The 14,750-nt window shown below is 34.7% G+C and overlaps 1 protein-coding gene and 1 pseudogene across 4 annotated transcripts in view; both read left to right on the top strand.

Moving 5' to 3' along the window:
• Positions 1-14,750, top strand: part of HPSE2 (heparanase 2 (inactive)) — a 667,506-nt gene that overhangs the window by 388,356 nt on the left and 264,400 nt on the right. The window lies entirely within an intron of this gene.
• On the top strand, positions 3,430-4,070 carry LOC114205355 (ATP synthase peripheral stalk subunit OSCP, mitochondrial pseudogene; annotated as a pseudogene).

Raw genomic sequence — 14,750 nt, forward strand, 5'->3', positions numbered from 1 at the left:
GAAAAACAGCTCATGGAAAATAGAAACTCAGCATGAACACAGTTGTGAATGTGGAAGGGCAGGAGCTAGAGTAGATAATTAGTTACACTCCCTGTAGCAGAATTTCAGAGTGGCATATTTCATGGCACACATATATACACTCACAGAGTCATTGCTTACGATCAATAAATCTTCATGTTTAGTACTAGCAGATGAAACTATCTGAGGGGCTGTACCAGAGAAAGGGGATCCTGGCAATTCAGATTCGAAATATAAAAACACGAACAGATATAGTACACATAGGAATCAGACTCTACCATACCATTAGTATTATAAGTTTTTATTTAAAGTGGGTTCATACAATCTTTCTTGGGACAGTCTAACAAATGACCCCCATTTGTGGCTTTGTTTCTATGTGAAAATATGTGCCAAATTTCTCACAGCTGACTGATAAGTGAGTCTTTAGAACGCAACAAAATTATAAGCTGAAAACTCCCTGTAGCCATGAGAGTCCACTTGGGCTTCTTCTGGGCACTTGAGATATAAACCACCAAGTGTGTTCACTATTACTATTTCAGTGGTTTTGGCAAAAGGACTTGTCTATCCATGCTGTTTCTGGACAAAGACTCTTTTTTTTTTCAATTTAAAAATTTTTTTTACATTTTTAAAAATTTTATTGTTATGTTAATCACCATACATTACATCATTAGTTTTTGATGTAGTGTTCCATGATTCATTGTTTGCGTGTAACACCCAGTGCTCCATGCAGAACATGCCCTCTTTAATACCCATCACCAGCCTAACCCATCCCCCCACCCCCCTCCCTTCTAGAACCCTCAGCTTGTTTCTCAGAGTCCATCGTCTCTCATGGTTCATCTCCCCCTTGGATTTCCCCCCTTTCATTTTTCCGTTCCTACTATCTTCTGTTTTTTTTTTTTTTAACATATAATGTATTATTTGTTTCAGAGGTACAGGTCTGTGATTCAACAGTCTTACACTCTTTAAGCTTAGCAACAACATTCCATCTTCACATCCAAAAGAAAAATAATACGATATGAAAGTGTGGCTTTTGTATGTGACCCACCTGAATAGTGCATATGTTTCTGCCTCATTATTCTATTCCATGTTGATAATCTGCTGGTTGTATCCAAGTCACTATATCACAGCCTATAAATTCCTCGAAAGCAAGGACCATGTCTCATCATTGATTACACTCAATACCCAAGTGACTAAATCAGTGCCAACAAGTGCTTGGTGACCTTTTTCCTTAACCCTCTCCCTCCTTCCCTGGACAAGCTCTTTATTGTTCCCCATTAGAATCACAATCTTTGGAGGGATGCCCTGTGTCTCTCTATAATCATTTCTCTTCCCTGAATTATTTAGCATCCCCACCCCTCCCTCATGGGAGAGCTGGGTCTGCCGTAGAGCCAGAATGGTTTTAAGTCAAGTAAGAAGTGTTGTACTTCTTACTGCCATACAGTAAGATTTATCACTGGCTCAATGGGACCTTTGCCAAAAAACTGGCTAGTGTGTCATCATGGCATCTTAAGAAATTTCTTCCTAAGAGAATATTTTTCATGACTAAAGAAGCCAATTTACATAATGTCCCTAACCAAAATATCACAACTGCTACCTCCAGTTCCACTCCACCAGACAACAAGACGTATTTAGAGGCTCCAAGACACATATATAGAAGTAAGATTTTTTTTTTTTTTATGGTTACTGACATGTTCTGGAAGAGGTTGGACTATGGATGTTAATGTGATGGTATGATCTCTTGAGAATTCTTCCTAGTCTTTCAGTGATCTCCTACATTTCTTCAATTCAAATATGCTTTATACTTTTCAAGAAAATTGATACCCATTTTCTTATTTGACATTTAAAATAGCCTTGGGAAGTAGGCAAGACCGGTATTATTGATACCTGAAAAATAAGGAATCTAAAGTACCATAGAGTTAAATGATGTGTCTAAGGAGTAAATTTGTGACCAGTGATTAAAAAACAGATCAGGGTGGACTATAATCTTTAGGAAATGAAATACAACAAACAATAAATATGTATTTACAACACTCTGTGTGCTGGGTACTGCAGCTAGACTCAAGAACACAAGTAAGATCGAAGCATCAAAGAGTTTAGAATCTGTGAAGTGGTCCTCAAAGTTTTCCAGTATAAGACCATTTTCATTAAAACAAATAAAAATCTTTTTACTGTAGTTGTAAATCAACAAGGTTACAAATCAAATAGTGCAGAGTTGCTTATTTTTTTTTAAGATTTTATTTATTTATTTGACCGAGAGAGACACAACAAGAGAGGGAACACAAGCAGGGGGAGTGGGAGAGGGAGAAGCTGACTGCCCGCTGAGCAAGGAGCCCGATGCAGGGCTCAATCCCAGAACCCTGAGATTATGACCTGAGCCGAAGGCAGACACTTAACTGACTGTGCCACCCAGGCGCCCCATCTTTTATTTATTTTTTTAAAGAAAACATCTCAGATATAGTAAGAGCCACCTGAGTGTCACTTTCCAATCCCACTGCCCTCCATTTCAACACATAGTTAACCACTAAGCACTGAATTTTTTATTTACATTTGTCCTCATTTTTATTTTATTTATACTATAATAATACACATAGATGTATATATGCATTATGTTATATATACATACAGTGTATTTCTATAATGAATATATGATATTATTTGAATATTTTGACAATATATATCATTCTGTAACTTTTTATTCTGCTTATGTTTTTGAGATTTATCTCTTCTAATACAGTTCATTGTCTTTAAATTACTTATCAATTTCTCACTGATGGACATTTAAGATGTTTCTAATTTATTGTTACTGCAAACAACATAGCATTCAGTCTTTCACCATTAAGTATGAAATTTGCAGGGGATTTTATTAAGCCACTCTATTGAGGTATGAATGACATATAAAAAGCTGTAGATACTTAATGTATACAACTTGATGTGTTTCGAGATAACTATATACTCATGAAACCATCATCACTATGAATGCCATAATATTTATTATCTCAAGAGGTTTTCTCCATCCCCTTGGTTTTTGGGAGGTTTTTGTTTGTTTCTTTGTCTTTCAGTGGTAAGAACACTTAACATAAGATTTCTCCTCTTAGCAAAATTTTAAGTATACAATCTTGTTAATAAGCGGCCCTATGTCATACAGTAGATCTCCAGAACTTATTTTGCATAAATGAAACTTTGTGCTCTTTGACCAACACTTCCCTATTTATCTCCCCTTACAACCCCTGGGAACCATCATTATACTCTGTCTCTGTTTGACTATTTTAGATTGCACATATAAGTGAGATAATGTAGTATTTGTCTTTCTGTGTCTGGTCTATTTCATTTAGCATAATGTCCTCCAGGTTCATCTATTCTAGCAACCATCAGTGGTTGAATGGGTAAAGAAAATGTAGTATATGGACCTACAGCCACCCAAAGAAGATGGCCATCCCAGCAGTTTCTGGGCTCTCCCAGCAGATGTGTTGCTTTAGTATATCTGTGGTCAGGCTGTTTGCCAAGCACATAAGGCCACCTGTTCAGGTATATGGTATCGAAGGTTTCTATGCATCTAAACAGAATAAACTTTATTTATTCTGCTGCATCTAAACAGAATAAACTGGAACAAATAGAAAAGGAATTGTTGAGAGTAGCACAAATATTGAAGGAACCCAAAATGGCTGGTTCCATTAAGAATCCCTGTATAAAGCATACAGTGAAAATGAAAAGACTAAATGACATGACAGCAAACGAGAGGTTCTCTCTCCTCATGTCCAGCCTGATCAGTTTGCTTGCTGAAAATGGTTGCTTGAACAATATACCTGGAGCATACACCATGGAGAAGTCCCTTGCAAGTAACCACTGCATCTCCTTTAGATGAAGCCATTCTTTCTGAATTAAAAACAGTCCTGAATAGCTTCCTAAGTAAAGGCCAAGTATTGAAATTGGAAGTTAAGATTGATCTGTCAAGCATGGGTGCAATGATTGTCCGTATTGGAAAAAAATATGCTGATATATCTGTGAAAACCAAGATGCAGAAGCTGAGCAGGGCTATGTGGGAAATTTTCTGAAGTGTTAATTTTCTGTCAGTGAAAATTCCTAAACTTGGAGCAATGATAAAATGCTTTCTGAACAACAACAACAAAAAAGAAAATGTGGTGTGTGTATACATACAATGGAATATTATTCAGCCTTACAATGGCAGAATTTCCTTCTTTTTAAAGGCTGAATAATATTCCATTGTACCTATATACCACATTTACTTTGTCCATTTAACTGTTGATGAATATTTAGGTTTGTTTCCAGATCTAGGCTATTGTGCATAATGCTGCAATGAAGGTGGGAGTGCAGATATCTCTTTAAGACCCAGATTTCAATTCCTTTGACTATATATCCAAAAGTGAGATTGCTAGATCAAATGATAATTCTATTTTTAATTTTTAAAGGAACCTCCATATTGTTTTCCATAGTGGCTGTACCAATTTACAGTGTCACCAAGAGTGCACAAGGGTTTCCTTTTCTCCACATCTTCACCAACACTTCTCCTTTGGTTTTTTGATAATTGTTATCCTAACATGTGTGAGGTGATAGCTCATTGTGGTTTTGATATGCATTTCCCTGATGACTAGTGATGTTGCACACCTTTTCACATACCTGTTGCCCATTTGTGTGTCTTTTTTGGAGAAATGTGTATTCAGGTCCTTTGCCCATTTTTAAATTGAGTTACTTGTGGGTTTTGTTTTTGTTTTGTTTTGCTCTTGAGTTGTAAGAGTGCCGTATATATTTTGGATATTAACCTCTTATAAGATATATGGTCTGAAAGTATTTTTTCCCATTGTAGGTTGCCTTTTCATTTTGTTAAGTGTTTCCTTTGCTTTGTAGCAGCTTTTAGTTTGATGTAATCTCATTTGTCTAGTTTTGCTTTTGTTGCCTGGGCTTTTGATGCCATATCCAAGAGATCATTGCCCAGTCCAATATCTAGAAACATTTCTCCTATTCTTTTTTCTAAGAGTTTTATGGTTTCAGGTTTTACATTTAAACCTTTAATTCATTTTGAATTGATTTGTGTATATAGTGTGAGATAAAGGTCCAGTTTCATTCTTTTGCATATGGATATCCAATTTTCTCAACACAATTTATTGAATAGACAATATTTTCCCCATTGTGTATTCTTGACACCCTTGTGTTTTTTTAAGGTTTTATTTATTTGAGAGAGAGAGAGTATATGCAAGCTAGAGGGAGAGGGAGAAGCAGGCTTCCTGCTAATCAGGGAGTCCAACGCTGGGCTCAATCCCAGGACCCTGAAATCATGACCTGAGCTGAAGACAGACACTTAACCAACTGAGACACCCAGGCGCCCCTCTTGGCACCCTTGCTGAAGATCAGTCAACCATATGTTTATGGCTCTATGTTTGGGCTGTCTACTCTGTTCATGGTCTATCTTTCTGCTTTTATGCCAGTACATAGTGTTTTAATTCTTGTAGCTTTGTAATGTGGTTTTGCAATCAGAAAGTGTAATACCTCCGGTTTTGTTCTTTCTCAAAAGTGCTTTGACTATTTAAAGTCTTTTGTGGTTTCAAATGAATTTTAGGATTGTTTTTGTATTTCTGTAAAAAATTCCGTTGGGATTTGGATAGAGTTGCCTTGAATCTCTAGATCATTTGGGGAAGTATGGACATTTTAACAATATTAATTCTTCTGGTCCAAGAACACAGAATGTCCTTCCATTTATTTGTATCTTTTAACATTTATTTCATCATTGTTTTGCAGTTTTCAGTGCACAAGTATTTCACCTGGTTAAATTTATTCCTAAGCATCTTATTTTTTTATGCTAACATAAATGGAATTGTTTTCTTAATTTCTTTTTTGAGTAGGTTGTTGTTAATGTATAGAGATGCAAATGAATTTTGTATGTTGATTTTGTATTCTGAGACTTTACTAAATTTGCTTATTAATTGTAACTTTTTTTGTGTGGAGACTTTAGGATTTCTACATTTAAGATCTTGCCATCTGCAAACACAGACAATTTTACTTCTTCCTTTTTAATTTAAATGCTTTTTTTTTCTTACCTAATTACTCTGACTAGGAAGAAGCCCACAGCTAATATATTCAGCAGTGAAAAGCTGAATAGTAAAAAGCTCCAACTCCCTTTAAAAGTTAGAAAATTTTGTAGATAATCTTTATCGAGTTAAGGAAGAGCTCTTCTGCCATAGTTTTCTAAGAGTTTTTATCATGAATGGCATTTGAATTTGTTAAAAGCTTTATCTGTATCTATTGAAATGAATGTAATTTTTCTTCTTTAGTCTATTGATTGAATTTTGAATCAGGCTTCCATTACTGGGATAAACTCTGCTTGATCATGTATTTCTTTTATATATTTATATTTGAGGATTTAATTTGTTAATATTTTCTTGGGGATTTAAAAAATATTTTCATAGGGGACATTAGCATGTTTTTTAAAATTTCTTATAATGTCTTTTGTTTCATTTTGGCATCAGGGTAGTGCTGGTCTACTAAAATGAGTTGAGAACTGTTCTCTTCTATTTTCTCATAGATAGTGTGTTGAGTTGGTATTATTTTTTCCTTAAGTGTTCACTGATATAGAATTGATTTCACCAGTGAAACCAACTGGGTCTCTTCTTTGGAAAGTCTTGAATTATGAAATCAATTTGTTTAGATGTATGACTAGATGTGTGACTATTCTTATAATGTACTTTATCTGAGTGAATTTTGGTAGTTTCTGTCTTTCAAAGCCTAGTTCCATATTATGTAAATTATTTAATTTATGGACACAAAGTTGTTCATAATATTTTATTATCCTTTTAATGTTTATATGGTTTATATTAATTATTCTCTTTCACTCTTAATATTGGTAATCTGTGTCTTTCCCCATATTTTCTTGGTCAGTTTGTGAGAGTTTTGTCAGTTTTCTTGATTTTTTTTCAAAGAACTAGCTTTGGTTTGATTTTATCCAATTTTTTCAATTTTATTCATTTCTATTCTTTATTATTTTTCTCTTCCTGTTAGCTTTAGATTTTATTTGCTTTTCTTTTTGTAGCTTAGAATAATGATGTAAAACCTTTCTTCATTTTATGTGAAAGAATTAAACCTAACAGTTCCTCTCTAAGCAGTGTTTTGGTTGTATCCCACAGATTTTGATATATTCTATTTTTATTTTTACTCTGCTCAATGTATTTATTAATTTCCCTTTGACTTCTTGTCTTACCTAAAAGTTATTGACAATGTGGTATAATTTCCAAATATTTAGGGGAATTTTCCAGATATCATTCTTCTACTAATTTCCAGGTTTTATTCCCCCATGTTTTCAGGCAGTTCTGTGAGACTGGGGTCACCTGAGAGGCAAACTGGTGAGAAAGAAGGTTGTGAAGAAAATACCAGGGAATTCCTCCTTATTATTTAGACAGTGGGAGTCCATTTTAAAATATCTCTGTCCAGAAAGATGAATCTTTTCTCAGGGTTTTAGGTGCCTGTGTCATCACTGTCACAGCCATAAAATTCCCCAACTGGCCAGCCTTACTGGTAGGGCTGAGAGAGAAAAGAGTAAGAAGGAAAAGCCTAAAAGAAATGGGTATTTCTCTACATGCTGTCTGGCATGCAGGAGCCTCTTTTCCTGGTTTCATGGCTAGGGGTAATGTTTTGTTTCTGAGAATTTTTGCTTTTGCACCCATGGCACAGTTCTGCCACTTTGGCCTTCTTTCAGTCAAAGCTTGGAGATAAAGAAGGAAAATAAGACCATGAAACTTGCCCTCATTACAGATCATTGTCCAGATTTTGAGTTCAACAGTCTGCTTGCTAATTTTTACTTTTCAGAGTACTTAGGTGGTTGTCTTTTTCTGCCCAGAGATTTTAGTTATCATTGGTGTAAGAGATATGCTGTAGTTGGCTTGCTCCATCTTGGTTGAAATGCATGGAGTCTTAGAAGTCTTGTTTTCCATTTTTGTAGTGTATTTTCTTCTGAGTAAAGGATTCTATGCTGAAAGTTTGCACTCTGAGAAGTTTCATTGTCAGTTGACTTGCATAGTTTCTATTGAAAAGTGGGCTTTCAGTCTTATTGTTGAAATGGTGAAAGTAATATGCCTTTCCTTCTCTGTGATTGCTTTTTTTTTTTATTAACATATAATGTATTATTTGTTTCAGGGGTACAAGTTGTTGATTCATCAGTCTTACACAATTCATAGTGCTCACCATAGCACATACCCTCCCCAACATCCATCACCCAGCCACCCCAACCCTCCCAACCCCTCCACTCCAAGAACCCTCAGTTTGTTTCCTGAGATTAAGGGTCTCTTATGGTTTGTCTCCCTCTCTGGTTTCGTGTTGTTTCATTTTTGCCTCCTTTCCCATATGATCCTCTGTCTTGTTTCTTAAATTCCTCATATGAGTGAGATTATATGATACTTGTCTTTCTCTGATTGACTTATTTCACTTAGCATAATACCCTCTAGTTCCATCCACATCATTGAAAATGGCAAGATTTCATTTTTTTGATGGCTGCATAAAATTCCATTGTGTATATATACCACATCTTCTTTATCCATTCATCTGTTGATGGACATCTAAGCTCTTTGAATAGTTTGACTATTGTGGACATTGCTGCTATAAACATTGGGGTGCATGTGCCCCTTCGGATCACTACATTTGTATCTTTGGGGTAAATACCCAGTAGTGCAATTGCTGGGTCATAGGGTAGCTCTATTTTCAACCTTTTCAGGAACCTCCATACTGTTTTCCGGAGTGGCTGCACCAGCTTGCATTCCCACCAACAGTGTAAGAGAGTTCCCCTTTCTCCGTATCCTCGCCAACATGTGTTGTTTCCTAACTTGTTAATTTTAGCCATTCTGACAGGTATGAGGTAGTATCTCATTGAGGTTTTGATTTGTATTTCCCTGATGCCAAGTGATGTTGAGCACTTTTTCATGTGTCTGTTGGCCATTTGGATGTCTTCTTTGCAGAAATGTCTGTTCATGTCTTCTGCCCATTTCAGGATTGGATCACTTGTTCTTTGGGTGTTGAGTTTGATAAGTTCTTTATAGATTTTGGATACTAGCCCTTTATCTGATATGTCATTTGCGAATATCTTCTCACATTCTGTCGGTTGTCTTTTGGTTTTGTGGACTGTTTCCTTTGCTGTGCAAAAGCTTTTTATCTTGATGAAGTCCCATTAGTTCATTTTTGCTCTTGCTTCCCTTGCCTTTGGCGCTGTTTCTAGACAGAAGTTGCTGTGGCTGAGGTCGAAGAGATTGCTGCCTGTGCTCTCCTCAAGGATTTGGTTGGATTCCTGTCTCACATTTAGGTCTTTCATCCATTTTGAGTCTATTTTTGTGTGTGGTGTAAGGAAATAGTCCAGTTTCATTCTTCTGCATGTGGCTGTCCAATTTTCCCAACACCATTTGTTGAAGAGACTGTCTTTTTTCCATTGGATAGTCTTTCCTGCTTTGTCGAAGATTAGTTGACCATAGAGTTGAGGGTCCATTTCTGGTTTCTCTATTCTGTTCCATTGATCTATGTGTCTGTTTTTGTGCCAGTACCATACTGTCTTGATGATAACAGCTTTGTAATAGAGTTTGAAATCCGGAATTGTATTGCCACAAGCTTTGTTTTTCTTTTTCAACATTCCTTTGGCTATTTGGGGTCTTTTCTGGTTCCATATACATTTTAGGATTATTTGTTCCATTTCTTTGGAAAAAGTTGTTGGTATTTTGATAGGGATTGCATTAAATGTGTAGATTGCTCTAGGTAGCATAGACATTTTCACAATATTTGTTTTTCTAATCCACGAGCATGGAACCATTCCATTTTTTTGTGTCTTCCTCAATTTCTTTCGGGAGTATTCTACAGTTTTCTGAGTTGAGATTCTTTGCCTCTTTGGTTAGGTTTATTCCTAGGTATCTTATGGTTTTGGGTGAAATTGTAAATGGGATCGACTCCTTAATTTCTCTTTCTTCTGTCTTGTTGTTGGTGTATAGAAATGCAACTGATTTCTGTGCACTGATTTTATATCCTGCCACTTTCTGTGATTGCTTTTAAGATATTATTCTCTTGGCTTTGAGTTTTCACAATGTGGCCATGATATTTCTAGATTTCCTTTGTATTTTTCCTACTCAGGGTTTACTGAGCTTCTTAAATCTTTGAACTGATTTCTTTTGTCAAGTTTGGAAAATTCCTGGCTATTATTTCTTCAAATATTGCTTGCCCCCTATTCTCTTTCTCCATTCATCTAGGACTCTATTACACATATGTTAGAACTTTCATTCTTCATCCTAGTCCAGGATTGGCAAATGTCAGCATGGAAAAAAATGGGTAGCAATCATTAGCTAACATCAAGGTGGCTCCCCATTTTATGTAGTTCTTTGCTCTTTACTCTTCAATATTAATTTTAAGATCACTTTGTCAGGGTGCCTGGGTGGCTCAGCTGTTAAGCGTCTGCCTTCAGCTCAGGTTGTGATGCCAGGGTCCTGGGATCGAGCCCTGCATTGGGCTCTCTGCTCAGCGGGAAGGCTGCTTCTCCCTCTCCCACTCCCCCTGCTTGTGTTCCCTCTCTCACTGTGTCTTTTTCTGTCAAAATAAATAAATAAAAAATCTTAAAAAAAAAAGATCACTTTGTCAAATTGTTTGTAATCTCTGGTGGAACTTTTATTGGAATTACATTATACTCATATTAATATAGGGAGAATTGGCATTTTAAAAAATATCAACACTTCTTACCCCCAAATAAAGCATAATTTTCTATTTATTCAAAACTATTTTATCAATAAGGTTTTATAATTTTCTCCATAAAGGTAATGCACATTTTTGTTAGGCATATGCCCTATTATTTTATAGATATTTTTATGTATATACTATAATATATACATAATATATTATCACGAATGGTAACTTTTTAATGTTTTATATTTTTCTAATTGGTTATTACTGACATGTAAGATTGTCCATCTCAACTTTAGTGGCATAATGCTATTTGTATATATCACTATCATGTAAAAATACTTTTAACAATGGCTGTATTTCCTTTTCCTTTTCTAAAATTATTGTTCTATGCCTTTTCTCCATTTTTTCTTTCTCTTCTCTCTCATCAAACTTCCTAGGAATTTTAATATTTATTAGTCTTTCAAAGAATTAGCTTATAGTACTGTGGATTTTCTACTATTTTTTTAATCTTTCAATATTTATCTCTTTGTGATCAAATAATATGCTCATAACTCCTTTTATTTATTGAATTACTTTAGTTCTATTGATTGCTGAGGAATATGAGGATTTAGCTAACTTAACGATGTTCTCTTACTTCCTCTTTTCTTCCCAATATTTGATAGCTTTGTGATAGAAATATATCTGATAAAAGATATATTTATATCAATTATATAAACCTATAACATGTTAATAACTATATTTAAATATATGAATATTTTAGAATATCTATTGATTATGATTGTTACTTTAACATTTTAACTTCTACTTTTTGTTCTATCAACTTTTGTGTTTTTTGATACTCTGTTCTGTAAGATAAAGATATTAATGCTGCTAACTTTTCATCTCCTTTCCCTTTCAGGACTGTGCCATTTTCAGTAACACATTTACTTTTACCTTATCATTGATGTTATTTTCATTTTGTTCTGCAATCGTAACCGAATTCTCTATGCTTTGCTCTAGAAAGTTTCCAAATATTGAAAAGCAATAAAGAGAATCTACAGAATTATGACATAAAAGTTCTTTATTGCTGGGACAAGTTCTATGTTAGATTGACATTTTCTACTTTGATAGTCCAGTGTCACAACTCCAGAGCCAAAGAATTTTCCCGTCATTGAGGTCAAACAATCTTTCTTTCCTTTATGCTCCTTTAACTGCTTAAGACCATATCACATTTTAGATTATTTCATATTTGACTTAAGTTTCTTATTTAGCTTTTTTGTTCCCACGTTGTAAAATTTTTTTCCCTTACAAAATATGTCTTTATCACATTTGTACATTTTTCTATTCCTTTCATTCAGTGGAAACTCATTCTTTTCTAGGTCTTCTTTATAAGTCTCATTCTTGGACTTTTCATTATTACTCTCTGAATTTGATCTACTGTCTCTGGATCTCATGGCTTCTTCTTTTGTTTGACTGAATTGCAACCTTAAGTAATTCCTTTAAGGAAGTGTGTGGAAGTATATTTTCTGAGTCTTTGTGTGAGGAATTCTTTTTAATATTAAGACATCTAATGAACACCCCACATAAGACCAGTTACAATTTTGGTATTCACTGATTAAGAAAATTAATAAGGACAGAAAGTTTATATGAATTCAATCATGCTTTTTAAATAATTTGTTTTGTTCTAATCCTAGAAGTATCTATAGCTATTCAAGAAATAGCATTATATAATATATGACATATGTTATTTATTCAGCCTAGAGGTGGAATAATGTCTGGAATCCTGCAGTAAGCTGTCCATGTCCCTCAGGTTGGGAACCCAGTATGAACTAAGAATGGTTTTTGTATTTTTAAATTGCTATTTAGAAAAAAAAAATATGTGACAGAGATGATATGTATCCCACAAAACAAAATATTTACTATGTGGTCCTTCACATAAAAAGTGATGTGATTCTTAGTTAAACTTTCATAATACACAAGAATTATCTACATGTTCTTTGTTTCACTACAACAAAATGCTAGGTTTTATTGTCTACTAGAAGTGAGTGGGAAAACTTTTCATTCCAGAACTAATGTGAACCAGACTCATAGAATACTGGGGATTATATGCAAAAGAATATAGTTTATTCAGAAGATTTAAGCAACAGCACTGAAGACTTAATTACTTTTTTCCATAAAAGCAAACCTTTAAATTATATGATAAATATTTTCAAGTTTTCTTTTATTCCTTTATTTTAATACAGGGAGGTATAGAAAAGACACCAAGAAAAGGATGATAATTTCTTGTCTAGAGGGTCCTTTTTTGTGTAGAAATGCAGACTTGTTGAAAACTGAAAAATAAAAGTCTCACTCGCTTCTCTTTCTTTCACTTCCTTTCCTCCCAAATTATGAGTTTTAACAGTTTTGTTTCCTTACAACAAAATGGTTATTTATATACCCAATATGTATAGACATATATGATTGTGTATATATGTATATGTATCCATGTATATGTGTACATGAATATATCACTTAGAAGAGATCATATTACAGCATTCTGGTCATTGCTTTTTTTCTTTTTCACTTTTTTAAAACAATACATCTTTTTTTTAATTTCATTTTATTATGTTAGTCACCATAAAATACATTATTAGTTTTTGATGTAGTGATCCACGATTCATTGTTTTCGTATAACACCCAGTGCTCCATGCAGTAAGTGCCCTCCTTAGTACCCATCACCAGGCTAGCCCATCCCCCCCACCCCCTCCCCTCTAAAATCCTCAGTTTGTTTCTCAGAATCCATAGTCTCTCATGGCTCATCTCTCCCTCCAATAATACATCTTGATATCTTGATTTTTTTTCATATAAATGTATACAGATCTACTTTGTTCTTTTTTTTTCACATTTTATATTGAATTATTTTGGCTCAGTCGTTAAGCGTCTGCCTTCGGCTCGGGTCATGATCCCGGGGTCCTGGGATCGAGACCTGCATCGGGCTCCCTGCTCTGCGGGAAGCCTGCTTTTCCCTCTCCCACTCCCCCTGCTTGTTTTCCCTCTCTCGCTGTCGCTCTCTCTGTGTCAAATGGATAAAATCTTAAAAAAAAAATAGATATTATTTTTAGCCTTGAGAAAGTTCATCAAATTTTATGAAATCACAATTCATATGTAGTTCATAGAGTTCTCATATACTCTTAATCTAGCTTTACCTAATGTTAACATTTGACATAACTATAGTACAAGCGGGTCCCATGGTGGAATGGTTAGCACTCTGCACTTTGACATAACTATAGTACAATTATAGAAATAAGGAAATTTAACACTGATACAATACTATAAACTAACCTATAGGCCTTTTTCCAATTTGGCCAATTTTCCCAATATTGTCCTTTTTCTGTTCTAGAATTCCATTTAGGACATTGCATTGCATTTGGTTGTCATGTCTCTTTCAATCTGTGATCATTCTTTAGTCTTTTGTTTTCTTTCACTTTTGAAGAGTCCAGGCCGTATATTTTGTAGAATGTCCCTTAAATTGGTTTTGTCCAATGTTTTCTAATGATTAGACTCAGGTTTTACATTTTTAATCAAAATACCACTAAAATGATGCTCTACCTGTCTCAGGGCTTCGTATCAGGGTACCTTATGTCAATATATCTACTAAGATTAATTTTGATCACAAAGGTTAAGATGGTGTCTGTCAGTTTTCTCCTCTGTAACGTTACTATTTTTATCTTTTATCTTGGGGAAGGTACTTCAAGACAATCCAAATCTTTTTTGTCATCATACTCTAACATACTAATTTTAGCATCCATCAATGGTCCTTGACTATAGCAATTACTACTGAGGTGTTGCCTAATGGCAGTTTTCTATGTCCATTCTGCTACATTTATTAAAAGGTATTCTATGAGGAAGAGCTGTTCCTCCTCTCTTTTATTTATTTAGTCATTTATTTATACAAGATGACTTTGGGGTCTTTATTCTGAGGGTTAAAATTCAGTGCTATCATTATTCATTTTGTTGTTCAAATTCTCTCAGCTTTAGCCATTGGGGGCTCATTCAGGTTAGCTCCTATGTCCTTTTGACATGCCTTCATCACTTTTTGAGCACTCCCATAATTTTTGGTACCA

The sequence above is a fragment of the Eumetopias jubatus genome, unplaced genomic scaffold (genome assembly GCF_037043125.1).
Source record: "Eumetopias jubatus isolate StellerSeaLion01/CBP00866 unplaced genomic scaffold, mEumJub1_p1.0 scaffold_17, whole genome shotgun sequence".
NCBI lineage: Eukaryota > Metazoa > Chordata > Mammalia > Carnivora > Otariidae > Eumetopias > Eumetopias jubatus.